This window comes from Balaenoptera borealis, assembly GCF_965194805.1.
Source record: "Balaenoptera borealis genome assembly, chromosome: 20".
Taxonomy (NCBI): Eukaryota; Metazoa; Chordata; class Mammalia; order Artiodactyla; family Balaenopteridae; genus Balaenoptera; species Balaenoptera borealis.
Window position 1 is genome coordinate 24360480 of NC_138879.1, and position 26834 is coordinate 24387313.

The following is a 26834-nucleotide window of genomic DNA, read 5'->3' on the forward strand; positions in this document are numbered from 1 at the left end:
CCACAGAGCTCTCTGACCACATAGGGACACAGACTGGATCCAGGGCCTCAAGAGGCTACACCTAGCTTTGTCTAAAAGTTCTTCCTGCTGTCTACCCTTTGCCTGGAATTCTTAGGAAATGAGCAGAGGGTAAGCCAGTCCCCAGTCTGGCACCAGCTCCTTTGGACTATGGAGCCCTTGGACCTGAGAGAGGAGGCCTAATCCCCCTTCTCTGCATGGAGGTCTCTGCCCCCCTACCCAGACCATATGTCAGATGAACATCTGCACATTCCTGCACGCAGCACCAGGTGCTCAGGAGCATGCTAGGTGTGAGGGCTTAAAAGAAGACTAAGGTTCTTTTCCTTCCCGTAGGAAGCTGATAGCCTCAGTTTGCTGATGTGTAAAATGGGAATAATATTAGTACTTACCACGTAAGATTATTGTGAGAATTAAATGAAATACCATGTAAAGTTCTCAACACAGAGCCTGGCATATAGTAGGTGCTCAATAATTGGCAGGTGTCATTGATATGAGTATTAATAGTATTCAGGGATCCCACACATGGAGAACCACATAGGCCATGGACCAGACTGGACCTTTGCAAACTGAGTGGGTCCTGGTCTTGTGCGAATCAGTGTTTGCCCCTGCACCTGCTGCTCCACCTGCAGCTCGCCCCAGAGTAACCCCCAGGATTCAGACTGACCCAGCCATCTACTAGAAGGGACTCTAAGCCCCAGGCAGAGGCAGGAATGGTCGGTGGGGGCACATGGCGACATATGGTGAAGACTCACAGGGGAAGAAAAGGGCACCAGAGAAAGGGTCTCAGCCAATCAAGTTCCAGAAAGGCCTCAGGGAGGAGAGCACTCCCAGGAGCAATGGGAATAACCAGAGGGAAGTGGCTCTGTTTGTCCTGGACCAGAGATAGGATGGGGACAAAGGGGGTTAGGAGAGGAGGATGCTGGGGGAATGCAATAGGGGGTCGGGATAGTGAGATGAGAGCAGCAAACAGGGCAGGGGGGAGGGCACCTCACTCTGGCTCTTTCCAGACCCTATGCTGGCCAGGATAGGCTGGGTACCAATGAGCCATGTCAGCTCATGTCATGTGCGGGGAGCCTGGCTTCTCAGCCAGTCCATGCCTCTGCAAGATGTATTCATCTCCATGCATTTAATTCAGCAGTTTGGCAGGCAGGTGGACATTATTTACTGGGCACTGACTGCCAGGCCCTGAGCATAGGCACTGACCGAGATAGTCAGGGTCCCTGAGGCTGGGGCACCTATAATCTGGAAGGAGCAGTGACCTCTCAATCTGAGAAGCCCTCCTAGAGACAGGGAGGGTAAGGATGCAGGGGCACTGGCTGGAGAAGGTAATGTGGGAGGGCAGAGCAGGCCAATCTGAGGACCTCCTCCAACCAGGGGGAAGGAAAGGAGGGGTGGCCTCGCCAAGTGCAATGGGATCTGAAAGGCCAGGGCCTTGGGTAGAGTAGGGGAGGGGGCTGGTGGTGGGAGGGATGCTGCTGGCACTCATTCCTGGCCTGAGTGGGAGGGGGTGTCTCTGGATCCGCCAGCCCTGGACTCGGGCTACATCCGACCTCGACCTCGCTCAGCTAGGCAGCAAGAGCCGGATGGGCCACATTCCACAGAGGCCCAGGTTGCCATCCTACTGGGCTTGGATGTGCCCCCAGGGGCAGGCTGGTCTCAGGGCTGGAAAAACTGGTCTTCCTGCCCCCCCAGTACACACCAGCCTGGAGTTTGAGGATTCAGGAGAGGGTGTCACAGGAACTGGAGGTTCCCTACATTCCACACTTACGGGCCTGGGAGGGGAGCTGGGGAGGAGAGAAGGCAGGGGAAGCATATGAGAGGAGGAAGCAAGACAGGAACTTCTCTGGCCAGTGAGGAGCGTGGCTTGACTGGATGGTGGGAGCATTTGTAATAGACTCCGAAGCCAGATGAGATTAGGGTCAGATCCCTTTCCCTCTCCCAGTCTGACAGGGGAGGTGTCCTACTTATAGGCAGGAAAGCTTGAAGATAGACATCAAAAAGAACTTTCCGCCTGGATGAATTAGATGGCAGTGAGGGAGGAGTGAAGTATTCTCTAAGGAGAAAAGGAGAGAATGGCTTTCAGCCTGGGATGAACCCAGGAAGTGCAGCCTTAGGATGTGCTGACTGACCCCACACCAACTCCTCCTTCCTTACCATGGGGGGCGTGTGTGTGTGGAGGGGTGCTCTCCTACTATCCTCTTGGACCCCTGCTGCTTCCCAGGACCCTAGGCCATGTTAGACCTAAGAAAAGCTCCAGCCCCTAGTGCTACCTCTATAGGAATATCCTTTGCAGCAATAGAGATTTAGTGTAGACCCAAAGAAGGAAACTGGTGACCAAAGGTAAGCCCCAAAATTGGCCCAGGGGACATGTCAAGCCCAGCTCTCTTCTCAGAACATTCTCACTCAGTTACCTGGGTCCTTCTCCCGTCTCTGGACTGTGAGGGCCCCCCGCCCCATTCCTTCCCCGGGCCTGCTGTGGTGGCTGGTGCAGAGTAGCCCCAGTAAGTGTGAGGTGGGCGCTAGAGCAGCGCGGTCCCCAACTTTTTTGGCACCAGGGACCGGTTTCGTGGAAGACAATTTTTCCACAGACCCGGGTGGTAGGGTGGGGGGATGGTTTCGGGATGACTCAAGCGCATTACATTTATCGTGCACTTTATTTTTATTATTATTACATTGAAAGATATAATGAAATAATTATACAACTCACCATAATGCTGACAGGAGGTGGAGCTCAGGTGGTAATGCGAGAGATGGGAAGCAGCTGTAAATACAGATGCAGCTTCACTCGCTAGCCCGCCACTCACCTCCTGCTGTGCGGCCTGGTTACTAACAGGCTGAGGACCGGTGGTTGGGGACCCCTGCTCTAAAGGACCATGCCTAAGCCCCCGAAGTTTCCATAGATCCACAGAACTTCTTCCCTAGAAATAAAACCCAGCCCTTCTTGGAGCGAAAAATACCAAATTTCTGCTCAAGGTCATTTCTTAGCATTCAGGGAGATAGGCACTGAGCTTTTGTTTCTCAAAATGTAGACCACAGATCACCCACCTGCCTCAGAATCAGGGGAGCACTTGTTCAAAATGTTCCCACAATCTCCCCATTGAAATTCACTGAATCCAGAAGCCTGCATTTTATACTGCTTTCCCCATCAAAGTCCCCACCCCAAGCCCATCAGTGATTCTGAGAAGTTTAAGAATTTCTGCAAAGGACCAGCCCAGTGAGCAGTTCCTAGAGGGTGGGGCTTGGGGATCTCAGACCAGGGGAGCAGAAGCCTTCAAGCCTTCTATAGCCCCAGGGAGAACAGTGTGACTGGAGGCGAAACTTCCCCCTGACAAGTGACCTGAGTAACAAAGACCTTTCCCCAATGTCTCTATCCTTTCACTTGACATTCACTTAATACTCTTTGTTGCGAGCCCACTAAGTGCCACGTGCCGTGGCTGGTCATTTTATTATTTTTTTTAATTAAAGAAAATTTTATTTATTAATTAATTTATTTATTTTTGGCTGTGTCGGTCTTCATTGCTGTGCGTGGGCTCTCTCTAGTTGCAGCAAGCGGGAGCTACTCTTCGTTGCAGTGCGCGGGCTTCTCATTGTGGTGGCTTCTCTTGTTGTGGAGCACGGGCTCTAGGCACTCGGGCTCAGTAGTTGTGGCACGTGGGCTCAGTAGTTGTGGCACACGGGCTTAGTTGCTCCACGGCATGTGGGATCTTCCTGGACCAGGGATCAAACCCGTGTCCCTTGCACTGGCAGGTGGATTCTTAACCACTGTGTGTGGCTGGTCATTTTAGAAGAGGTCCTGCTCACCTGCCCGAGGGACAAAGGAGGGGTGAGGGCTGGAGGATGTACATGATGACCTCTTAAGGTCCCCTGGAGACCCAGCGGCATCCCTGCCTGGCCTTCCCACCCCGGCTCTCAGGATGGGCCAGGTTTCTCTCTGCTTCCTCACAGCACTGCCCAGTCCAGACGAGAGTGAAATTTCCTGAAGGTGCCAGACCTCATGGAGGGGAAGTGGCCTCTAGCCTTGTAGTCTGATAACCCGCTGAGAGGTTCCTGAGGAAGCACTACTAAAGTGGAACTCACTGATGGCTTCATCATTCATTCACGCATTCATTTATGCACCAGGCCCTCCTCTGTTCAAGACTGGGACTCAAACATGGATAAGACATACTCTGTGCCATCAAGAGATGCTCACATGAAATAGACGCTTGTGATCCAGGGTGTTCAGACATTCAATCATTCACTCACTCATGCACCACACGTGTACCGAGGGTCCTTGTCCTGACCCTCTCCAATCACCAGCATTGTTGCCTGCAGTAGAAGGATGTAAAGAGCAAGGGCTTTGCAGTCAGAAGGTTTGCAGTTCAAATCCAGCCTTCTGGCTCCTGGTGAAAACCACCCAGGGCTTTGTCCCTTGCACCTGGGACTTCCCCTGGCTTGTTAGCATGCCAAGAACAGTGTCAATTAGGGGTAATTGAGCTAACAGCACATCAGTGAGTGAGTTTCTAATCATTCATTTCTCCTGTTGCAGCTTCTCCAGTCAAAGCACTTATCACATTGTATGGGCTTGGTCTCCTGGACGCACACACAATACATACATGAGACTGTGGATCTCAGCACCTGGGTGTGAAGTAAGGGTTTTGCTGTATGAATAAGTGCTCAGCGCAAAGATTAAGAGTGAAATCAGTAACAGCCTCCAGAATGGGTTGGGTGTTGCCCTGAAGGCTCTGCCTTTGATTAGATCTATTGGCTTGTTTTTGGCTGAGGACCCACAGCCTTGTGGTTCAGGTTAACACATGAAGGGTTAATGCTGACTCCTCTGACCTGCTGAGTCCCAAGAACCCAGGTATTCTGAGTTGCCAGGTGAGTGTGGAGACAGACATGCACATATAGGATGACTCCAGTCTTCCAGCTGGACCAAAGGGGCAGGGCGGGGGCCAATGCCAGAAGCAGCTAAGGAGAGAGGGACACCTGGCTCTGCTCCCCCCACCACCTCCCCACTGTGGAAGCGACAGTCCCCCCATCTCCCAAGAGAAGCTTTTGTAGTGTCTGGGAAGTGCTTTGAAATTTCTAGCCTTGGAAGGACTTCTGTGCACTTCCCAGACATTAAGACCCAGCAGGCGGAAAGGTGCCTCCTGGGCCCACAACCCCCAGCCCTCCGTGAACATGCCACTGCTGATTCTCCAGACCTTCCTTGGTCTTTCTCCTCTTTTCTGCAAGAAGCTTCCAACAAGGCGAGGAGAGGAATGCTCCCTTACTTCCCAGTGCACTCACACCACTGTATACGGAGAGCAGAGCCTTCCCTAGACCAGCCAGCCAGCTGAATGAGTGGTGCCCTGAAAAGGAAGACCCTGCCCAGGAGATGTGAGGAGGGAACAGCTCAATCCACCCACTGGGATTTGGGTCAGACTTGAGGAAGGTCTTCCTGAATGGGCAGACCCTGCCCCCAGGATCAGATCACCAAGGGGGAGACAGGATGCCTTCCTCTAGGGATGGTGACGCATGTGCAGCTGTTCTACAGAAGCATGCTCCCACCAACACGAAGGGACAAGCATCCTTGTTCGGCGTTACCTGTGATGAGACTGCCCGGATGCCTCCTGGTAAGCAAGGTTCACCAAGTTAGATTTCATCCGCACGGTGGGTGCTCTGCAGCCTTAAACATGAGATCGCTCTGTGAATGCAGATGGGAACAATGGAAACACAAATCAAGGAACTGTTTGTTTTATTACTATTTGTTAGTAAAGTCCTGTTTGTGTTGAAAAAAATTTTTTTGAATGCTTACAAAGGTCTGGTAGGAAGCACACCAACGTTAACCACAGTTACCTGACGGGGGGATAGGATTATGGAGTACTTTGTATTCTATAGACTTCCATATTGTTTACAGAAATTCCGTACTCCAGGCATGTAGCAGTAAGACCACAGCAAAGGCTGGACTGGAAACCCACCCAGGGCTCCGTCCGCTAGGCACGCCCTCCCCTCTCTCTCCTCTCTGCGGCACTAAGAGACCAGAACAAACCAGGGTATCTGCTTCTCACACACAGGCATTGGAGGCTACCCCAGTTCTGCAGGCTCATTCTTGTCTTCCCAAGGCTTTGTCAGGATTCCTCACCCTTCCATGGGACCCTAGGCGAGCCACATGGCCCCCCTGTGCCTCAGTTTTCCCATGTGTAAAATGGGAGTCGGCAGTACTACTAACTAGGATCAAAGAGATGATGTTTATGAAAATATTAATATTAACAGCTGCTTCTCTTTTCTGAATGAAGGTGGCCCCTTTTCGGGGGGCAGGAGGAGGGTTGGAGTGAAGGTGAGTACCCGCCAGGTCCTTCGGTGGAGGGCCAGCTACAGCTGTTGGGCAGCACCCAGAGGTCTGCGTGGGAACTGCATGCCTCCCGCCTGCTGGCTCACTCCACAGACAGGAGGCTGGGGGAGCGGATGCGAGTCCAGCTGTCCAGCCCCACCCCCAGTGGGCAGCTCTCAGGTCCTCTGCAGGCCTCTGAGGGTAGGGCGGGCGGAGGAGGTACAGAGCGAGAAGCAAGTGGGTCATCCTCCTGCAGAGGAAGCTCTGCTGCTCTGAGGGGCGTCTGGACTTGGGCTGCCATAGTGGGGACCCCAGGGCAGGATGGGGAGGAGGTGCTGGGAGGGAGCCAGGTCCACTTGAGAGGTGGAGGAGGGCAGGGGCCAAGGGCAAGGGCAGACAGCAGTGTCCATGGAGGAGGCAGGCTGAGAGCTGGAGACATGGTCGCTGCTCGAGGGGAGAACTGGACCATTTTGGCCAGCCCCCTGCCTCAAAACCCCTCCCGAAAGGGATGAGTTGTAGTTGGCAGTGGCATTTTTTCCTGCGAAAATCCACCTGAAGCTGAGCTCCCAGCTGCCACCCTTCCCCATTCCCCCACCCCAAGGTCGGCTTCCCTGGGTCCTAGTCCTTCTTGGGAAGTTCCTTCTGGAGCGTGACCTCAGATGTCCCCCTCCCTCCTGCCCGGGCTGGGGGGAGGGAAACCACTGCTTTAGTCACGCCAGATAATCACCTCTGGTCACTCACTGTCTGGCCTCTTCCTCCAAGTAACTCCAAGTATCTCTTAGACATTATCTCACCATGCAGGCCTGGAGGGGGGGGCAGTGGGTAGGGAGGGGAAGAGGAGGGGAGACAGCATTTAAGAAGGAGAAACTGAGGACAGAAAGGACCAACATGCCCCCTAGCCTGCTTCCCCACATAGGCTGGGAAGGTGACACCGCGTCGTACTCTGAGGAGGGGTAGTGGGCAGACAGCAGAAAGAACCTCCAGGAGGGCTGTGAAAATGAGCACTTGAAAGGGGCCTTTGGAGGAACCACTAGAGCCCAGTGGGTGCCAGACTCTGTGAAAAGAGCTTTACAGGAACTATATCATCCCTTCTCCCACTCTCATTCTTATCCTCATTTTACAGATGGGGAAACTGAAGCAACCACTTGTCCAAGACCACTCAGTAAACAAGGGGGGATGCGAGGATTCCAGCCCAGGGGCTCTGACTCCAGAGGCAGCCTCCGGTGGAACAGTCCGGAGACAGGAGCACGCCTGGGGCGACCTCCGGTGAGTCCTCTTGAGGGGCCAATAGAATGACCTTTAGGTGTCCATTAGGGTGAGGGTACACCTCTCGTAATCACTGCTGAAGTTGCCAGGCCTCAGCTCACCGCACTGTTGGCCTTTCTCTCCCCAGTGTTTTTATAGAACCTGATTTTTATGCCTGGGAGAGGAAAATGACCCAGAAGAGGACGAGGGCTATTTCTTTTCGTGTGTTCATATGACCCTCAGGTCTTTTTTGGTGCTAACTCTTGTGCCTCCTTCCCTCTATTGTCCACTGCCTGCCTGCCTTCCTAAACTGCTCAGTGCCACACCAGCAGGGCGGCCCTCCAAGACCTGGAGCAGGGGCTTAATTCCCTAATTCTGCCCCATTGCAGACCTGGATCTGGCAGGTTTATTGTCATGTACCCCCATGACCTGAGAGGTTCTTCCCGGAGTCTGACCCAAAGCCTTCTCTAACAGCATGGCGGAGGATCTACACGGGGTGAGAAAGGCAACCACAGTCCCTGCCTTCAGTTGGAGGCGGGAGGAACTGTCGTAGGCTTTCTTGGACACAGGACGTCGGGGGACCCCAGAGGTCATCTAGCCACACGGGCCCAGCTCAGCCAAGATGAGAAGGCAGGTGCCATGTGCCCAGCTAGACCTGGACCTGCCGGTCCCTCAGCTGTGTCCCTCATTAGAATAGCAAACGGAAGGTAGTGAAGGACTGACTTATCTGATGGGAGCCCACTCAGGCCCCCTCCCCCGGAAAAGCCTCATTACCAGGGCCCCACCCCGGGCTCTGCCTGCCTGTTTACTCTGTCCTAAGAACAACACACTCTGCAGCACTTCAAGGCTGCTGGGAGGGCGGGAGGGAGGGAAGGAGGGGGGTGGGCAGGCAGAGAACAGAGAGGGCCAAGGCAAGGGCAGGGCTCAGGGCCTGGGGCCGTGCTCTGAGTGGCAGCTGAGCACCCTCTGGAAGCAGGAATGGATCCACTGAGGCAGCAGTGCTCCTGCCCTCAGGGAGCCCCCAGTTTACGGGAGAGACAGGCCCTGCCGTGGGAGCCCCTGGTCTGATGGAAGAGGCAGCTCTCTCCTCTCTCAGACACACACACACACACGCACACGCACGCGCACGCACGCACACACACACGCACACACCAGGACATGTAGACTTGAATGTGGAAACTGACTCTCCTGCACACCAGGGCTGCAGACCTCCGGCCGCAAATTGAGGAAAGCAGCCCAGCTGTCCCCTCACCGACTCTGTCATCCCAACTTGAACCCACAGTAGAGCCTGAGGACTCACCGTCTGACTGGCCGCCTAGATTCTCACCCAGGTCTGACCAACACAGCTATTCCCATCCCCTCAGAATCCCCCCTGAGCCCCTCTACCCACTCTGGTCTGGTGGGAAGTCTTCCTGCTGCAACGCCAGCTTTCTATCCTGAAACCCTGCCTCTGGGCAGAGCTTCTGGAAGGTAGAGGGCCTTCTCCCCTCCACCACGCCGCGACAATCAGGATGTGCTCCCATGGGTCACACTTGGGAGGATGAGATGGGTGCTGGCAGGCGCCATCTCCTGCTTCACAGGGGGGCCTCCAAGAGAAGTCCTCGCACCCTGGCACCTTCAGGGGTTTCTCTTCCCACCTGCCTTCTCCACTGCCCCCAGCTTCATTAAGGAAGGTAGTTAACCTCAAACAACAAGCAAATTAAGGTCCTCAAGCCAATCAAATAGCCCAGAGGGTAAATTGAAGGTAACCTGCCCAGGCCTCGGAATTATCCTGTTCCCATTCCCAACTCCCGGGCTCCCTTTTCTCCCAGGTTCATGAAAGGCAGAAGGTTGAAATGAGGGGCTCAGTTGGGACAGGGCATGGAATCTCTGGGAACTGGAGTAGTTAATTCTGGGAAAGATCCCTAGCACAGATGGCCCACCTGCTTCGGTGCCTCGTTGGGAACAGCCACTTCCCACGGATAAGCCGGGTCACAGCGAGCATGGGATCCAAACAGCGCTGACATCTCATGGCAGAGGTACGCTGACAAAGCCATGGTGACAAAGAGGCCAATAAAGATGCGATGATGGTGCCCCCAGGAAGAGAGTATGGGCTACAAATGGGACTGAATTAAACCACGTAAAATATACTTGCACCCAGACAGCATGGAAGGTTCATTTGGGACAATGTCCCACTGGCGGTATGGAAGATCATTTTATACTAATGGTTCATAGTTTTCTCTATTTTTTTTTGGCCGAGCTGGCAGCTTGCGGGATCTTAGTTCCCCAGCCAGGGATTGAACCTGGGGCCACAGCAGTGAAAGCACTGAGTCCTAACCACTGGACCTTTAGTTCCCTATTTTAATGTGTGTGAGAAAATCTAACTGGTAGGCTTCCCTGGTGGCGCAGTGGTTAAGAATCCACCTGCCGATGCAGGGGACACGGGTTTGAGCCCTGGTCCAGGAAGATGCCACGTGCCGCGGAGCCACTAAGCCCGTGCACCACAACTACTGAGGCTGCACTCTAGAGCTTGCAAGCCACAACTACTGAGCCCGTGTGCCACAACTACTGAAGCCTGGGTGCCTAGATCCGGTGCTCCGCAGCAAGAGAAGCCACCGCAATTAGAAGCACATGCACTGCAACGAAGAATAGCCCCCGCTCACTGCAACTAGAGAAAGCCTGCACGCAGCAACGAAGACCCGACACAGCCTAAAATAAATATATTTTTTAAAAGTGAATGTTTAGAAAAAGAAAAGAAAAGAAAATCTAACTGGTGCACCAAACCACGACTTCACAGCTGTCATTGCTCAGAAGTGTTTATTTACTCATTCTATCTAACAAACATTTACATAGAGCTTTCCATGAGCCAGGCACTCTTCCAGCTGCTTTACAAACACTAACTCATTTAATCCTCACGATAACCGCATGAGATAAGTACTATTGTTATCCCCATTTCATAGGTAAGGAAACAAACGCACAGAGAGATCAAGGGATTTGCCCAAATCACACAGCTAGGAAGGAAGTGGTGGAGAAGCTAAGTTTAAAAAGTGGGTTGATATCAAATCAGTCAACTTCAAAGTTCTCACTGCAGAAATCGGGCCAGTGGTGTTCCCACAGCCGAAGTGTGGGAAGGACTGAATTCAAGGGACATAATTGGAATTTTATGTCCAATTACTTACCTGTTTAATTGTTTGTGAAGATTAATTTAAAAATAAAAGAATGTTTTTATTCATATCACCACCCATTTCCCGTGCTTTCCTCTGCCCAGTCCCAGCTGATGAGAAAAGACCCTGGGCAAGTGATTCATTTTTGCTGGGTCTCAAGCCGGAGTTCACTCCTACATCTGCGCCCCTGACCCATCACAAACTCCATCCCCATTCCTGTCCCGACTTCCTTCCTCACAGCCCAAGGAACTGGATCCTGGCATTAGGTCATCAGCAGAAACCATAGAATTCACATCCTTAGCTCTACTTATGAATTCAAATAATTACTGAATGTCTACTACGGGTCAGGCACTATACTCAGAGCTAGAAAAAGAATACATGGGAAGGAGGGAGAGGGAGGGAGGGAAGAAGAGAAGGACCAAGCTGCTCTTCTACCGATTCCCACTGAGGACAATCCCCTTTTCCTGCAGCTGAGGTCCTGTCCAGCCCCCCTCACCCCACTACCCCCTGACCACCATCAGGAATGGCCACGTGCCCCTCAGGGACACCTCTCCAGCTGGGGTCACCCAGGAGACCAGCCCCTTGCGCACAGCCCCATTCCTGGCTCCAGCTGGGGGTGGGTGGGGCATGCTCCTGAGTGATGAGAGGGGGACCGGCCAGGGAGCCACGAAGCTCTCGGGGGAGAATGCCCCAGCCTCTGGAGGAGTGAGTAGGGATTAGGGGACACACCAGGGTGGTGCGGGAGCCTCTGTGGACACTTTCATCTCTGCACCTGGGCGGTGGCAGTGTCTCCACCAATCTGTTCACCAAGCCTCCTCTGCCTGCAGGCCTGTCCTCAGCCTCCCACCCCAGGGTAGGTTTCAATCGCGTCCCCGCCCATCATTCACTTGCCCCCATTCCCCCACCCCTACCCCCACCCCCATCCCCCACCCCCGCCTCTCCTTCTCCTACCCTTCCCTCCTTCTCAGCCCAGCTACCCCTGTCCTCCTGCTGGAAGCCAGCCTCAGCTCCTCCTCACCCAACACCTGAAGACCCTCCACAGCCCGGACAAGGAGGCAGCCCCTTCGTGCCCCTTCTGCACCCTGGCAGCCACGCCCATTCACTAGGAAGGCTATTTCAGACTTTTCCATTTTGCCCCCTTTTCCCCATCTGAGTCAAGTATACATACCTTCTGCCCACCAGGCACCTAGCGGCCATAGCAAAGATGGGCAGGGCACATGGGGGCCTGTGCCCACGGTAGGTCACGGGCTCAGTTCCTTGCTCAGGGCAGCACTTCTCATTCCTCAGAGAGGATGGTGGGTGTGGGACAGGGCAAGGTGGTGAGAAAGGGAGAAAGAAGGGGTCTGGCTAGGAGCCACCAGCACTAATGCAAACACATGGTGCATAATGTGCAGCAGGCACTGCTCTCTGCCCAAAGCACCTTAGGCTCATGAACTCTATCCTCCTAGCAAGCCTATGAGGTTGACACTATTACCATTTCCTTTTTACTAATTAAAAAAACTAGGCACAGAGAGGTTAAGTAACTTGCCCAAAGTCACACAGCTAGGTTTCAGGGCAGGATTTGGACCCAGGCAGTCTGGGTCTCTGCTCTTATTGTGTAACTTTCCTGTTTAAAAGCCCTTCACCTACGAAATCAAGCTGAGGCTTCTCATCGAAGTAGTCAAAGCCCTTCCCAAGCTCCAAGCTCCCTCTGCAGCATTTCTTCCACCTACACCCTCCGTGGAGCTTGACAGACTGAATCCCACCTCTGCCAGCAACCTAGCTGTGTGACCTTGGGTGAGTCACTCTACCTTCTTGGGCCTCAGCTCCTCATCCCTAAAATGGGAGCTAATGATACCTTTTCCCCGGCAGAGTTAATGAGATCACCTGGGTAAAGTACCTATTAGGTGCCAGGCATTGGTAGCAGCTCAATACAGAGCAGGAAGGGAGAAGGAGGAGGGAGAGCTCTGAGGTGGTGAGTTGAGGTGGCTGGGTTGTTGGGTGGGCCTGAAGAGGAGGGATCTCTTGCCAGGGGCAGGGAGGGAAGGAGGCTGTCACCCAGAGAAAAATGTGCTCTTCAGTGGCCTGGCCAGTCACCAGCAGGGGGCCACATTGGCACTCAGCCTCCAGGGTAAGATGGCACCCGATCCCATCTCCCACTCACCCATGGAGGGGCAGGCCACCCAGTCTGGGGCCACACCCGGACCCCATGCCTCCCACCAGCCCCAGCAAGCCCCAGAGCCAGGATGCAGCCCACAAGATGCTGGCCGGGGCCACCAGGCCCTGTCCCTGGAGGAGAGAGGGCAGCAAGCATGCAGAACTTCCTCAGAAGGGGTCCTGAGTCCTGAGACTGCCGTGGCCCCAGCCCTGAGGGGCGAACGGCTGTGCTGGAATGGGAAGGGGTCTGCACTCAGCCGAGGTGAGCCCATCCACTCTTCCCTGGCCCTGTCCCCCTGGTCTAAACCAGACGCACAGCCTACCCACGAGGGACCCAAGGCCTTCCTGGCTCTGAGGACCAAACCGAATTATTTCCCAAATGTGATAAATAATAAGAGAGTGGGGAAGAGGGGGCCTGAGATCCCAGAACCTGGCACACTTCCTGAACGAGAAGGGCTCTCCTCCTCCATTCCCTCACCTGCAGATGGGGGCACGGCCCCACTCCTGCCTGCGTCTCAGGATTGCCAGGGGCTCAAAATGAGGTCGGGTGTGTGAATGTGCAAACTGTGAAGTGATCACAAACTGAAGTAGTTCCTACTTGAGATGTGTTGCGTCAATCAATTGCAAATATAGCTATTGGAGCTACTGCTATACAAGCTGGTTTGGATCAGACGAGCTTTCAACACCTGGCAAAGGGGCAGCCCACACTCAGCCCTCCAGAACCTTGATCTTCTACTAAGAAGGGAATGGGCTGATCTACCATCAGGATTTAATTCTAGATCTGCCTGTCCTTGGTCACACATGCCTCCTCTTCCTGGAACCAGTCAGAGGGGGGCACACATTCCCTGCTTCCAGAGCTTCTCAGCTGATGGGGGAAGACCAGCCTCAGGTCTCAGGACCCGCTCCCACCAGCTGGAGACAAGGCCCACGGCATAGAGCAGGGCACAGGGAGGCAAAGCAGGTCCACGTGGGGGTTGGGATGGTTCGGGGGGCGGGCAGTGGCCTGGAATCTGCTTTCCACCCTCCCACTCACCTCTGGAGTTCTCTGAGCCTGGTTTTGAGGCTGCAGCCAAGCAGGCTACCTGGGAATGAGTGGGTGCCAGACACCCCCAGGGGCTCCTGTCCTTCTGAGCTCCCCAACAGGACCCCCTACAGGGATGACCCAGGGGCCCTTCCCACTGGCATTCACCCCCTTGCCTCCCTGGCTGGACCCGCTGGACAGCGTCAGGGAGCAGGGGCCCGCCCCAAGATTTCCTGGGTCTGGGAGGGAGGGAGGGAGTGGGCCCAGGGGAGTGAGTGGCTGTTGAGAAGGTAGGGAACCCAGGCTGGCCCCGCCACCCCCTGCTGAGGACACTGCTTCCTCTCCTAGGAGGGGCAGAAAGGGGACCCTTCACAGCCCTCTGGGCTTCCAGGAGGGGGTCTCCCCAAAATATTAGTGGGAGACTGAGGCAGAAAGAGAAACGAACTAAGCAGGGCTCCAGGGTCCTGGAGAGGCCTCGATGCTCAAAATAAATGCCAGAGGCCTCAAACATCCACAGTTTCAGGGTGCGGACTCAGCTGTCCTTGTATCCCAGTTGCCTTCAGGAAGCTGCCCAGGGCCTCCCAGCTCAATTCTGTCTGTCCCCTCCATCCCTTCCCGCTCTGATGTCCTCCCTCTACCCACCCTTCCCTCCTTCCTTCCTCCCTCCCTCCCTTCCTTTCTCCCTTCCTTCCTTCCTTCCTTCCTTCCTCCCTCCCTCCTTTCTTTCCTTTTTTTCCTTTCATTTTTTCAAAGAATTGAGTAGCTGTCTTCAGCCCAGCCCTCGGTAAGTACTGTGGATCTTGTGGTTCTGGCTGGCTGGGAATTGTGTCCTTATTTCGCTGTGTGGATCCAGCTCTCTGGGTATCCAGTGTGTCGCATCACTCCCATCAAACTGAGGGGTTCCCCGGGCCACGGCTGCTCCTCCGCCTTCAGATTGGGGCTCCACAGAACCAGTGCTGCAATGTCTCCCTCAGAAGGCCGCCCCGGGGAATCCATCCCCCCTTGCAGCAGAGGTGTGCTAGGACAAGTCCATCTGGGGAGAGCACACCCACCCCAGCCCAAATCTCCAGTTTCTAAAGGCAAAGAAAACCCTCCCTCACTCCTCCACGCTTCTCCCCTGCCAAGGACCTCAGACTGGGGGCCCTGCCAAGTTGGCAGCTGGGGGAGAGGCTGAGACCCAGGCAGCAGGAGGAGAAGCTTCACAGGTGAGGAACTGAGGCCCGGAGAGGCAGGGCCCGGTGAGGCTCAGGCAGAGGCTGGCAGGGCAGAGGCTGGAGCCAGCGCCCGGGCCTGGGAGCCGCCTCGCTGACCAATGGGACCCAGACACTGACGCTGGACAATCACTGACAGCCCACTCCCACCCTGGGCCTCAGGATGGTGAGGGGAGAAAGAGGCCAGGAGGCACTTCTCCACTCCTCCTCCGACCCAGGCCTCAGAGGCAGGGGCCGCCACGTCCTGCGTCCTGAACCAACCCCCCCTGACCCCGGCTCTGAGGACCCCTTCCTGCCGGCAAAGGGAGAAAAAAGTGTCCCCAGGGTGCCCCTGGAATTGGGGAGTGGTCCTGGCACTTGATCCCCAAAGGGTGGCTGAGCAGGGAAGGGAGAAAGAAGGGGACGGGGAGGGAGGACAGAGGAGGGAGGGAGGACAGAGGAGGGAGGGAGGGGGTGATGCTGCTGACCCGAAAGATGAGGAGGAAGCCTGGGCGTCATGCCGCTCACACAGCCGCGCACGCAGGCACACACACGTGCACACGGGCCCACACCTGTCTGTTCCCTCCTGCTCTTGCTCACGTTTATATATAAACCTGTGTACGTAGATCCTCCCGCATCAGAGACCCAAGTCAATTCCCACACACAAACATACACACACACACACACACACACACGTCACGCGTACTCAGGACTCACACCGACACAACCCTCTCACTCATTCACATTTGAAATGACCTCACAGGATTGCAGGCACTCACGAACCACAGCCTCTCACACCCTTATCTATGGAGTCACGAACCCTCGCTGCCAGGCACACAGCGTGTGCACGCACACGCACAGTCACTCATGCTCGTGTACACACCCTCACACTCGCACCCGGAATCACACACTCCCTCACAGCCGTGCACACACACGCACACACACAGCCACGCATGCTCGGGCTGCCAGTTCAGAGCAGGTGTCCCCCCAGCCGCTCGAGCTCCTGATCGCCTGAGCATGCCCCAGGCATGGCCTCTCCTGGGTCCTGTCCACAAATGCCCCAAATCGGGGTCCCTGCTGAAGTCCCTTGACTCATGAGTTCGCAGCCACACAGTGGGCGCCCATCCTTGCCTAGAACCTAGAACTGGCCAGAACTACCCAGGCCTGAGGGACGTGAGGCCCCAGCCAGGGCCATGTGTCCTGCCTGGCCCCCACTGTCTGGAGCCCGGACTCCCACGGGGCCCTGAGCCCCCAGTCCAGCCAGCTTGCCTTCCCCCTGAGGAGGGGTCCTGGATAGGGCAAGTGGCATCCCTGTGCCTCAGTGTCCTCATCTGTAGAAAGATGGGGTCACCTCATTCCACGCCCCTGTCAGGGGTCACGAGGCTCCCACATGACCAGGAAAGGGCACTGTCAGCTGGAAAACGTGGAGTCCAACCTAGGGGTTAGTCATGTCTTTCTTAGTATCACCCCTCCTCGTGGCATCCTTGCGAAACAGGCCCAGGGAGGCCCCGGGGCTAGTCCAGAACTGCAGCGTCAAGGGAGGGCTCTGTCAGCCCTGGGGGTCTATCCACACCAAGACCACTCACTGCCCAAGCCTTGCCCCTCAAGGCCAGTCTCTCCAAGAGGACCTGGGTCTGTGGCACCAGGTGCCCTGGGGTCTATCCACACCAAGACAACTCACTGCCCAAGCCTTGCCCCTCAAGGCCAGTCTCTCCAAGAGGACCTGGGTCTGTGGCACCAGGTGCCCTGGGGTTAACAGTGAGAGGAGTGTGAGCCTATTCTCTGACGGGGATGAAGCCCTTAAACCTGATGGGCAGATGCTGCTAGAGATACCTGGGCCCCGGCAGGGGTCAAGGTGCAGCCCAAGCCCCAGTGCCTTGGAGGGGAGGGGATGTGTAGGGTTCTTAATCCCCTATTTCCCATATTAGGCCATGGAGAGGCTCCTAGCAAGCCCCGCCCTCTCCCGGGAAAGAGAATGGACATGGCATTGCCTGCCATAGGGCCACAAAGGGGGCCCGCTGAGTGGGAGGTCGGCCTGGCCAGAAAAACCAGACGCGGGAAGGGCCTGAAAGAAGTCCAGGGAGGGGCAGGAGTCACGGGGGCTGTGCTGGGAGCTGAGGGCACCAACCAGGGAGGAGGCGGACAGCCTGGAGCTGGCCCAGCTCACGGCCCTGCGGGCTTGCACTGGGGCAGTCTCCACCAGGGAGGGGGTGGGGCCTGAGCCCCAGGTTCTGGGTGGGAAAGGCCCAGATGAGGACAACCTTCAGGGTGGTGAGGGGATGCAGATCACATTAGAAATAAGGGAGAAAAAAAGGAGAGAGATGGAGACAGAGCTTGGTAGAGATGGAGAGAAGGTATGGCAATAAAGACCGAGAAGTCAAGTCTCCAGTCAGAGTGAGAACACACAGAAGGAGGCAGAGAAGGGGAGGATGCGGGGGAGAGAGCGTGCATCCATGGGAACTGCAGCCTGGGGCCCAGACTAGAGCTGGTCCCTGATCTAGACAGAGGATCAGAGACACAGAGAGCCGGAGAACCAGGAAGAGAGGGAAAGAGAGAGATGGAGAAAGAGAGAGAAAGTAGAGAGATAGAGGCAAGACAGAGAGCCTGAGCCAGATCAACAGCAGGGAAGGGAGTGAGGGTGAAAGGCAGCCTGAGCCAGGCTCTAATTATGGGCGGGCGGGCAGAAGCAGAGGGCAGCCTGTTTGAAGTCTGTGGTGAGAAGCATCAAAGGGAGAAGGGGGAGGCCAGCAGGCGAGGGGAGACACAGGAGGGGCCACCCTCTGCCACGGCCCACCTGGACCTCCCAGTCTCCACCCTTCCCTGCCCCAGCCGCCAGCTCCCCTCCACCCAGCTGCTCGGGACTGGCCAGAGGTCTGGTCACCCGGTCACCGGTCTGGAGCTCAGGCTCCCACGAATCCCTGCTGCCTTCTCAGCATCCCCAGGGGCAGGGCAGGCTTCTGGCCTCGGGGACTGCCTGGCTTGGGGAGGGGCAGGCTTCCCTTCTGGTTCCTGCAGCTACCCCTTTCCTGTCTCCCCAGAAATATGTCCTGGCATCTCCCAGCTCCCACTTTTGGGATCCTGAGGTGGGCTCCAAACTGCTCCAGCTTCAGCATCCCAGCTCCAGTCCCCATGATTGGTCTTTCCTTGGATCCAGAAAGCTCCAGCTCTCAAGACTCCCAACTCCGACCCAGGCCATTTTGGCCTCTTTTGGCTGCAAGAGGATGTCCCAAGAGGACTTCTGGCCACCCTTGTCTCAATCAGCAAATCAGCTGCGCTGGAACCGCCATAGGTCACCTTCTCCAAAGAATGTATTTTTCTGCCCTTCCTCTTCTGCCCTTTTCAGAGTTCTACAGCCCTCTAGGCCAGAAAGTCCTGCTGGTAGTCTCACCCAAATCCTTCATGCTGCCTCTTATTTCAAATAGAGGCCAGCAGGTCTCAGTACAAGAGCCCTAGAAACACTTAAAGGTCCTTGGCTATAGCCCATCTCCTTGGTCTCGAGCCTTCTCATTCTCTGGGGGCCTCACCTACATCCCTCTGGTGTGTCCTTCCAACTGCTGCTCCTTGAACCCGTTCTAACCAGCTGGACCAGACTGCAGGGAGGGGGTGGTGGGCTCAGACATGAGAGATGGCATGTGGCAGAGAAGTCAGGTCGACTTGAATAGGAATCCTGATTTTATGACCTCCTTGATGGGTAATACCAGGCACATTCTTTAATCATTCTGGGCCTCAGTTTCCTCATCTATAAAATGGGAGAAATACTCCCTGCCTTGAAAGGATATTGTGAGAATTAAACATGATGATGTATGTAAAGTGCCTGGCACCCAGCAGGTTCTCAATGCGTGAGGCTCCTATAATTGTCATGGAAGCCAGGCCATCCAGAGTCCCCAAGGGAAGATTTTCCCCAAGAGAAGGGCAAAAGAGAATCCTCTTGAAGCCAAGAATAAGCCTGATACCTGGGAAGGGACAGAGACATGATTCCACAGCCCACCCCTCCCACCCCCCAGCCAAGCACACCCCCTCCTGGCATTTAACCTCCATGTGTCTTGTTACAGCTTCCGTTTGCCTCCTCTCATTCGGGAAAGCAGGTCAGTGCCCACCTTCTGTTGTCAGGGCAGCACTGCCGCTATCAAGTTCATGTCAGCATCCCACCACCTGGCAGATGCCAGGCTAATCTCTGTGGTCCTGGACTCCTCCAGTGCTGACTAAGCCTCAGAGAAACCGGAAGGAACAGCCCTAGACCCTCAGGAAGTCCAGCCACTGTCCCTGACCCTAGAGAAGGAGTGAGCCCACCAGAGAGCTACAGGAGAATCACAGCACACTGACTGCACTCTGTAACTGTCTGAGAGGAGACGCCGTCCTGCCCAGCACGGGAGGGAGAAAGATGATGGCAGGCTGAGAGGAAAGTAGGAGCTGGACTCCCAAGATGAGCCATACCTATGCGTATGACTGACACGTCATACACAATGCGCAGACCCTCAGACTTCATAGGGGAGAGCCAAAACCCACCCGTGAGTGTGATGTAAATCAGGTTGCAACCAACCAGCATCTTCTAGATTTTTCCATAACATGGTTTCTCTCCGTCAGTTCAGATGAATTGAGGGCTGACCAAAACCAAGATACTTGTGAAAAATTCATTCCCTGTGTATAGCCTGTGTTTCAAAGGCTCCTCCAGGCTCCCAAATCTCTACCACAAATCCACTCACACACCTATCTACCCACTTTCCCATCTCTTCCCTTCCACACATCCATCTATCCATCCGTCCACCCATCCATTCACTCTTCCATCCGTTTATCCATCCTTCCATGCATCCCATTCACCTACTCTTCCATCCATCTATCCATCCAACATCCTCCACACACCTAATAATCCATCCGTTCAACCATTCACTCATATATCCATCTATCTAAATACCCACCCACCCATCCATCCTAACACCACCCACTCACCCATCCACATATTCCACCTGCTCATTTATCCATCCATCCGTTCACCTGCCAGCTGACACATGCATCCCCCACCCAACTCACCTGTGCATTCACCCTCTTCTGTATATTCATCCGCCCACTCACCACTATATGTCCATCTTCATATATTGATCATCTCTTATACCGGAGGCACGGAGCCAGATCCCTAACCTCATGCCCTTCCCAGTCATTGGGAAAGCCCAGCTTCCTTCTTGGCATGCTTGGCAGCTGCCCTTCAACGGAAGGAATGGGGTTGGTACCTCATTGCCTCCACTGAAGACCAAATAAAAGGAGACAGGAGGGGACTAAACCTCAGAATAATATTTTGATAGAGCATCCATAAATACCTGCAAAAACACAGGATGGATGCAAGGACTGTCCATGCCATGGGGCCCTGATTGCTTCAGGATGGGGTGTGACTCAAGGCGGGCCCAGGTCATCTCACCCAGCTCCCACTGGCCTATCTCCATTCCACAGTTTCCTGAAACAGCAGACTCTTCGAGGGTGGCAGGGACAGGGTACTGAGGAGGCAGAGGCCCAGCCGTGGGGATTAGGAGGGGTCCAAAGGGTCTCCCTTGACACTTACAGAGCAAGACCCTGGGCTCCGTCCTGGCTCTGTTGCTCACCAGTTGTGTGATTTTGAGTAAATCCTTTAACTTCTCAGAGCCTTGATCTAAACACCTCTGAAATAGGAAACACAGCAATACCTGCCCCACCTGTTGAGAAAATCCATGAGAGTAAACGAGAAAGAACTTTGAAAATCACTTCTGGTTTTGCACAATACAAAGAAAAGGCTAGACTTAAAGCCTCAACGTCAGGAGGCACGACTAACAGACTAGTCACGCTCCCGATGGAGAAGCCACAGAAACACGAGACCCAATGTCATTCCCAAGTCTCCTGCATCGAGCTCCTTTGACCCCACACCGAAACAGACAGCTTCGCCTCGCTAGGGTGCACCGAGCCCTCACCAGAGGGGCGCCCACTGCCTTCTCTCTCTTGCTCAGCAGTGCTCGCTGGCCGGATCACGCCTTCCCCCAGGAATGCAAGGGGAAGGATGGGAGGTCGGAGCTGCAGTCAACTGTGGGGGAGGGGCGCAAGGGCCAGGAATGAGAGGTTCAAAGACAGAGGGGTGCCGACACACATGTAGGCCTGCCGAGCACGTGCTGAGTGACAGAGAAGTAGAAACCCAGGGGAGACACGGCCCCGCCAGCAGTGTGTGTACCCCAGGACCCACTTCTCATGGGGGCACCAAGGTGTGGGGGCAGGGGACACACACACACACACACACACACACACACACACCCCCTCCGGGGCTGGAGAGGCTGCGGTGAGGGCACCGCCCCTGGGCTCAGAGGTGTCGGTGCCAGCCGGGTGGGCTGGCATGAGGTGGGGAGAGGGCGGCGCGGGCAGCTAATCCCCCCAGCGTCTCCCAGACGCCCACAGAGACCAGGGTGAGCTCTTTGTCTGAATGCAGAGACGACAGAGGGGCGGCGGGCAGGCGGGCAGGCTCCTCTTTCTCTCCCCTGCCTCACGCCCTGGGGCAGGTAGAAGCCTGCCGTCTGTGGGGATGGTCGGAGGGAGTGGGGGTGAGAGGATTAGGAGAGAGACAGGCGCTTACGACTTGTAGGGTTCCCTCCCTCAGGCCCAGAGGGCCTGTGGCTTTGGGGTAGGAGTCCCCAGAAGGACAGTGGGGCATGACCCTCAGTTGGAACAGGACTCATTTGCAGTGGGAAGCTGGTGGGTGACTGACTGGTAGCCCCGCTGCACATTCACATACCCAGTCACACCCAGAATAACAATACACACACGCACACACACGCACACACACACACAGCCTGAGTCCCAAACTCTGCATCCACACATGCGTTTACTCCCAGGCTCACACACAGAGACCAACATCCCGGGGGATAATTACACAGCCCCACAAGATCAGAGCTGGACAGTTTAAAACAGCCCTAGTCCCTCATCTACCACCATACTCCTAGGCTGCCCCACAGAAACATCATGATGGGGTCACATGCTGTCCTAGTCACCTACAGTGGAGCAATGCCATAGCCACCAGTGGGTCATCTCACACCCGTGTGCCACCAGAGCCCAGCCATGCAGGCACCCACACCACACGGGTCCCAGCCCACCGGCCCCAGCACACAGTGAGTGCCCACCACCCCGAAACCCGCGGCAATGAGGCAAACACCTGTGTGCCTTCCGCACGCCCAGCTCCCCCAGCACCCAGCACCACTTGGCACCAGGAGGCTGCCTCTCTGTGCGCCTCTCTTTCCCTCTTGCACAGTATCCCTGCCCCCCACCCTCACCTTCTCCAAACATTGATGCCCAAACATGTCAGTCTCCTTAGAGAGAATGGAAAGGCCACCGCCTTCCTGTCCCTGGAACTCTGCCCCCTGCCCACCTCCCTGATTAAGAACAGGCCTCCAGACTCCCAGGCCCAGCTAAGCCCAGTGCCACAGACACGCTAGGCCTCGGCTGGGCCTGGGCTCACCGGGGCAGGCAGCAGGTCTTCCCCCACGCCTGTCCTCCAATGCCTGTAGGAGCCTTCAAACCTACAGACTCATCCTGAGCGTGGCATTCAGAACTGAGTGGTCCTGACTGGCGTTGACACTCCCCCGACCCCAGCCCCAAAGATGGGCACGGCCATATTTGCCCCTTCTCCTCCCTGACCCCACTCCCTGCCCGAAGCCTGTCTGCCCTGTAGCCCAAGAGCCCAGCGTTGGCAAGCTGAGTCCGGCTGTGGCCAGCGCCTCCAACGATGAAAGACCTCTGGCTCCCCCAGAAACCAGGGCTAAATATACCCCTCGCCAGCTTTCTTGTGCCTAACTGGAACCAGCTGGGCAAGACCCACCCTTCCGCCTGCAGGACAGGCCATGGGCCACCAGACCAGGGACAGGCAGATTGACAGGCTGCTGCCCAGGAGCCGCGCCGGATAGAGTGTTGGGATCCAAGGAGTGGAGCCTGGAAGTAGATGAAGAAGAAAGTCGTGTCTCTCAGCACCCCGCCCCCAAACCACCATCGGAAAAGATCAGGATGCTCCCTGAGCCCGGCACACGAAAAATGGGCTCCTTCCAAGCCTCAGTTTTTCTATTTGTGTAATAGGGATAAAATAGCACGGACCTCGTAGTGTCGTTGTACACAGTAAATAAATTAATACAGGTAAAGTGCTGGGTCGGTACCTGGCACAGTAAGCGCTTAATAAATGGTTATAAACACTCTGGGCACCCCTCTGGGACGACACTGTCCTGAAGGTGCTCTGGCCGCACCTTCTTGGACACACACAGATGCAGGCCCAGGGCTAACTGCCTCAAATCAGCAGCGCTACAGGGAGGGGGCAGAGGGATGGGCCCAGGGGGGCAGATCAGTGAGGGGCCCAGGGAGGGGTCAGATGAGCCAAGGACACGCCCCCACCCCACCGGGCCCTGCCCCAGGCCTGGCCACGTCCCCGTTCCCCTCCCCCTGCCAGGACTCCGCCCCAGGCTGTGGTCTGTGCTGTGGCTGCAGCTCCCACGCTGAGGCCCAGTTTAGCGGCTCCAGCCCTCGGCCCCAGGACAGCCCACTCTCCGGCCCAGTCCAGAGGCCTGAAATAGGAAGGAAGAGGGGGCTAAAAATAGCCCTAATTACAGAGGGGCCCAAGGGGGTGGGGGGCGGCGGCTCCTCTCTGGCTCCTGGGCACTGCCACAGCCGGCCCAGGATCCTGCTCCGGCCCTGGGGAAGGGACCCCACCCTGGGCCTCCTGTCCCAGCCCACAGCAGGCCTCCCAGTGGGACAGGGGGTGAGGGGTGGGGCGGGGGGATGGGCCAGTCGGGGAGTTTAGCCCAAGTTAGGGCCAACGTGGGCCCTTCCCCTGACTCCAGGGCTGTGACAGCCCACCCCCTCTGCTCCCCATACATGAGGATCACTCAGCAGCTGCCATGGAGGGCATTGCCCTCACTCAGCCTACCTTTCCCTAGTCCTGGCCCCTGCCTCTTCCAGGAAGCCTCCCTTGAATACCTTCACCTGGCTCTGGCTCTATACCAGTAGGGGCTCCTAGAAAGCTACACCTCTGTGTCCCCCTTTCAATAGGCTTCTGGGGCAGGGTTGTGTTTCCCACTATCCTGGGGGCTCCCCAGAAGGCAGAGAGGGGCTGCCTCGTCTACATTTCAGCCTTATTAGAAAAGACAGAGCGTGAATATACATAGAGAGACAAAAAGGAAAAGGAGAAAATGGTTAGTGTAAAGATGCCTCAATTCTGAGAAGACCCAGAGGCTAAGATAATAGCAGGCACTTCCCTGGGTGAAGGATCATTCTGTGTCAGGCTTGAAAGAAACAAACCAAGAGACACTAAAGGGACAGTAACGGGGCCTTAGCATGGGAGAAAGTGCTCAAGGGCCTCACCTGCTCTGCGGACCCTCGCACCATCCATTTCCACCCACTCCTGCCAGCCCAAGAACCCCAAGTGCTGGGAACCTGCAAAGCTGGGGTTCAAGTTCCCTCCCACTTCACATCTGATGCCCCACCCTGGGCGACTGACTTCATTCCTTTGGGTTTCACTCTCTTCACGTGCACAGTGCACACTACCCAGGACCTCACGGGTTTGAGGTAGAAATGCTGTGATGTGTGCGAACACCCTTTGTGAGGTAGGTGTTACCCTGAGGGGCATTAGAGCCTCTCCAGCTCCGGGCCCCCACCCTGGCCCTGCCCATATTTTGTTGCATCTGTTTTCCTCCACGTTTAAAGTCCCAGGAAGGCGTTGGGCAGGGTGTGGATGTTGTGAAGGGTTAAGGGTGTTTAATCACCCTGGGCTGGGGGGAGGGGGGAGTGGTACTCTCATCTAGGATGGGACACGTGGTGCACTGGTGCCATCTGGTGGCTACAAATAGCAATGCTAGTTACTGGGTTGAGAGAAGAGAGAGAGGAGGGACGGGAGGGCAGAAAAGTGGGTGTAAAAGGAAAGGAGGGAGACAGAGACAGGCATCAGGGAGAGAGAGGGGAGGAGGGACTGAGATGGAAGGAGAGAAGATGGGGCCAGGGGCCCACAGCAAGAGGGGGGACGCCAAGGACCGTGCCTCTCAGACGTTGCCACGGGCTCCGACAGCCCAGAACAGCAGCCCAAGAAGATTTGCAGTCTCTCAGAGGCTCCCAGGGGCCATAGGGCCCCAGCTCCACCCCCAGCACCTGAGTCTGATCCATGAGACCTGAAAGTCAGGAGGCTGAGAACCAGCAAGTCAAACGAGGTGTTACTCCACAGGGACCCCCAGTTCTAAGGCCCAGCCTCATGAGCCTTCAGCTGTTGGCCCCCAGACACCAGGGATGGGGTGAAAGGTCCCTTGCTCCGTGGCCAACTTGGTCCCTGGAAAAGGTTGGCCACAGCTCCTCCAAGGACACATGTGAAAGCAAACGCTTCTGTACATGTCGCCCACATGCAAGAGCCCAGCACACATCCTACAGGACCCGTGGACACCCATGACACGCACCTGTGTTATGCAGATGGCTTGGGCCTGGTGGAGTGCTTGTGGGCCCCCACCTCACTCTCTTCCTTGCTTCCTCTCAGGGGTGGGAGGCAGAGGGCAAACTTGTTTACCACTTCTGCTCCGGGCAGTGGTGATGAGCTCAGACTGGCCCATTGCCCTCCAAGGGCAGGGCCAGGCCTGAGTCATGGGGGTCAGATGACTGCGGAGGCTAAACGGGTCCGATCCTGCAGCCCTCAGGAGCTGCTGGAAGCCCCACCCTACCCCCGACGGTGGGCTGCCCTTCCAAAGCAATCAGGCACTCCCAGGCAAACAGGATGGGGGGGTTGGTGGTGGATCCTGAGGTTCAGGCCCCAACTGGCCCCTCCCCTGACCAGAGGACAACAGGGCAGATGACCCCCTCCATCTCTGCCCAGCCAGGCCCAGTCCTCTGAGCACCCATCCAGGAGCAGCGCCTGCCCTCTGGGGCATCCTGGTTCAGGCCAACGCCCTCCCAGAATGCCAAGCACTCCCAAACACATCTCAGAAATAAATGGAATGTTGCAAAAATGGTCATGCTGGAGAATATGTTACTTCTTCCTGGACCTCAGTCTGCTCCACTGTGAAATGAGAGGAGGGGGATCAATGTCGCCCAGGGGCACTTCCCAACTGACCTCAGCCTTGGCCTGCAGTACGTGTTCCTGGGCCTCCAGCTAATGACAGAGCCCTCAGCTCTGTCCCCCAACAGACCTGCAGGCCTTGGGATTATCTGCCAATAGGAGGGACCCACAGCCTGACCCCCCTGGACAGCAGAGTAACCAAGGTCAGCTCCAGGTACTTAGCACTCACCTTCATGATGTATTTTTGTCTTGTAAAATCCTTTCCAGTACTGTGGGATATTTGAGTTCCATTGAACATAAATTCCTAATGGTTTTAAATAACTCCCTATTTTTTGGAGTTCCACCAAAACTACAATTTCCATGGAATCCCTCTCAAAGGTCCCAGCTCACAGGAGGTGTGCTCCACTATTGACCCAGAACATTTCCCCAGAGGCGCACATGGCCTTCCTCTGCTGCCTGGGTTTGGATGTGTTTGGCCTCATCTCCCCAAGGACCACTGGTCTCCTCGGTCAAGACTGGAGCCCTTCACTCTCGGCACCCCTCACCTTCCAGCTCCCCACCCTACACCACACAGGTGTGGCACAGACTTGGACACACAGGCAGGTTCCGTCCAGTTCATGTCTCTAGACTCACTGGGTAGTCCTAGAAAGGCCAGTGCCCCACTGTGGACATCGCTGTCCCCATCTGTACAAAGAAAGAATTGGAAAAGATGACCCCAGAGGCCCCTCTGAACCCTGAACTCTAGGGTTTATAACTCACCAGTAAAGGC

General features: G+C 55.8%; 1 long non-coding RNA gene across 1 annotated transcript; it reads right to left on the reverse strand.

The window, feature by feature from the left end:
* Nucleotides 1-2555: 2555 nt before the first annotated feature.
* On the reverse strand, nt 2556-26728 carry LOC309618851. Its single transcript, XR_014238644.1, has 3 exons — nt 25473-26728; nt 5584-5683; nt 2556-3819 (listed from the first exon to the last, which is right to left on the reverse strand). It is a non-coding gene; the product is annotated as an uncharacterized lncRNA (long non-coding RNA).
* Nucleotides 26729-26834: the final 106 nt, after the last annotated feature.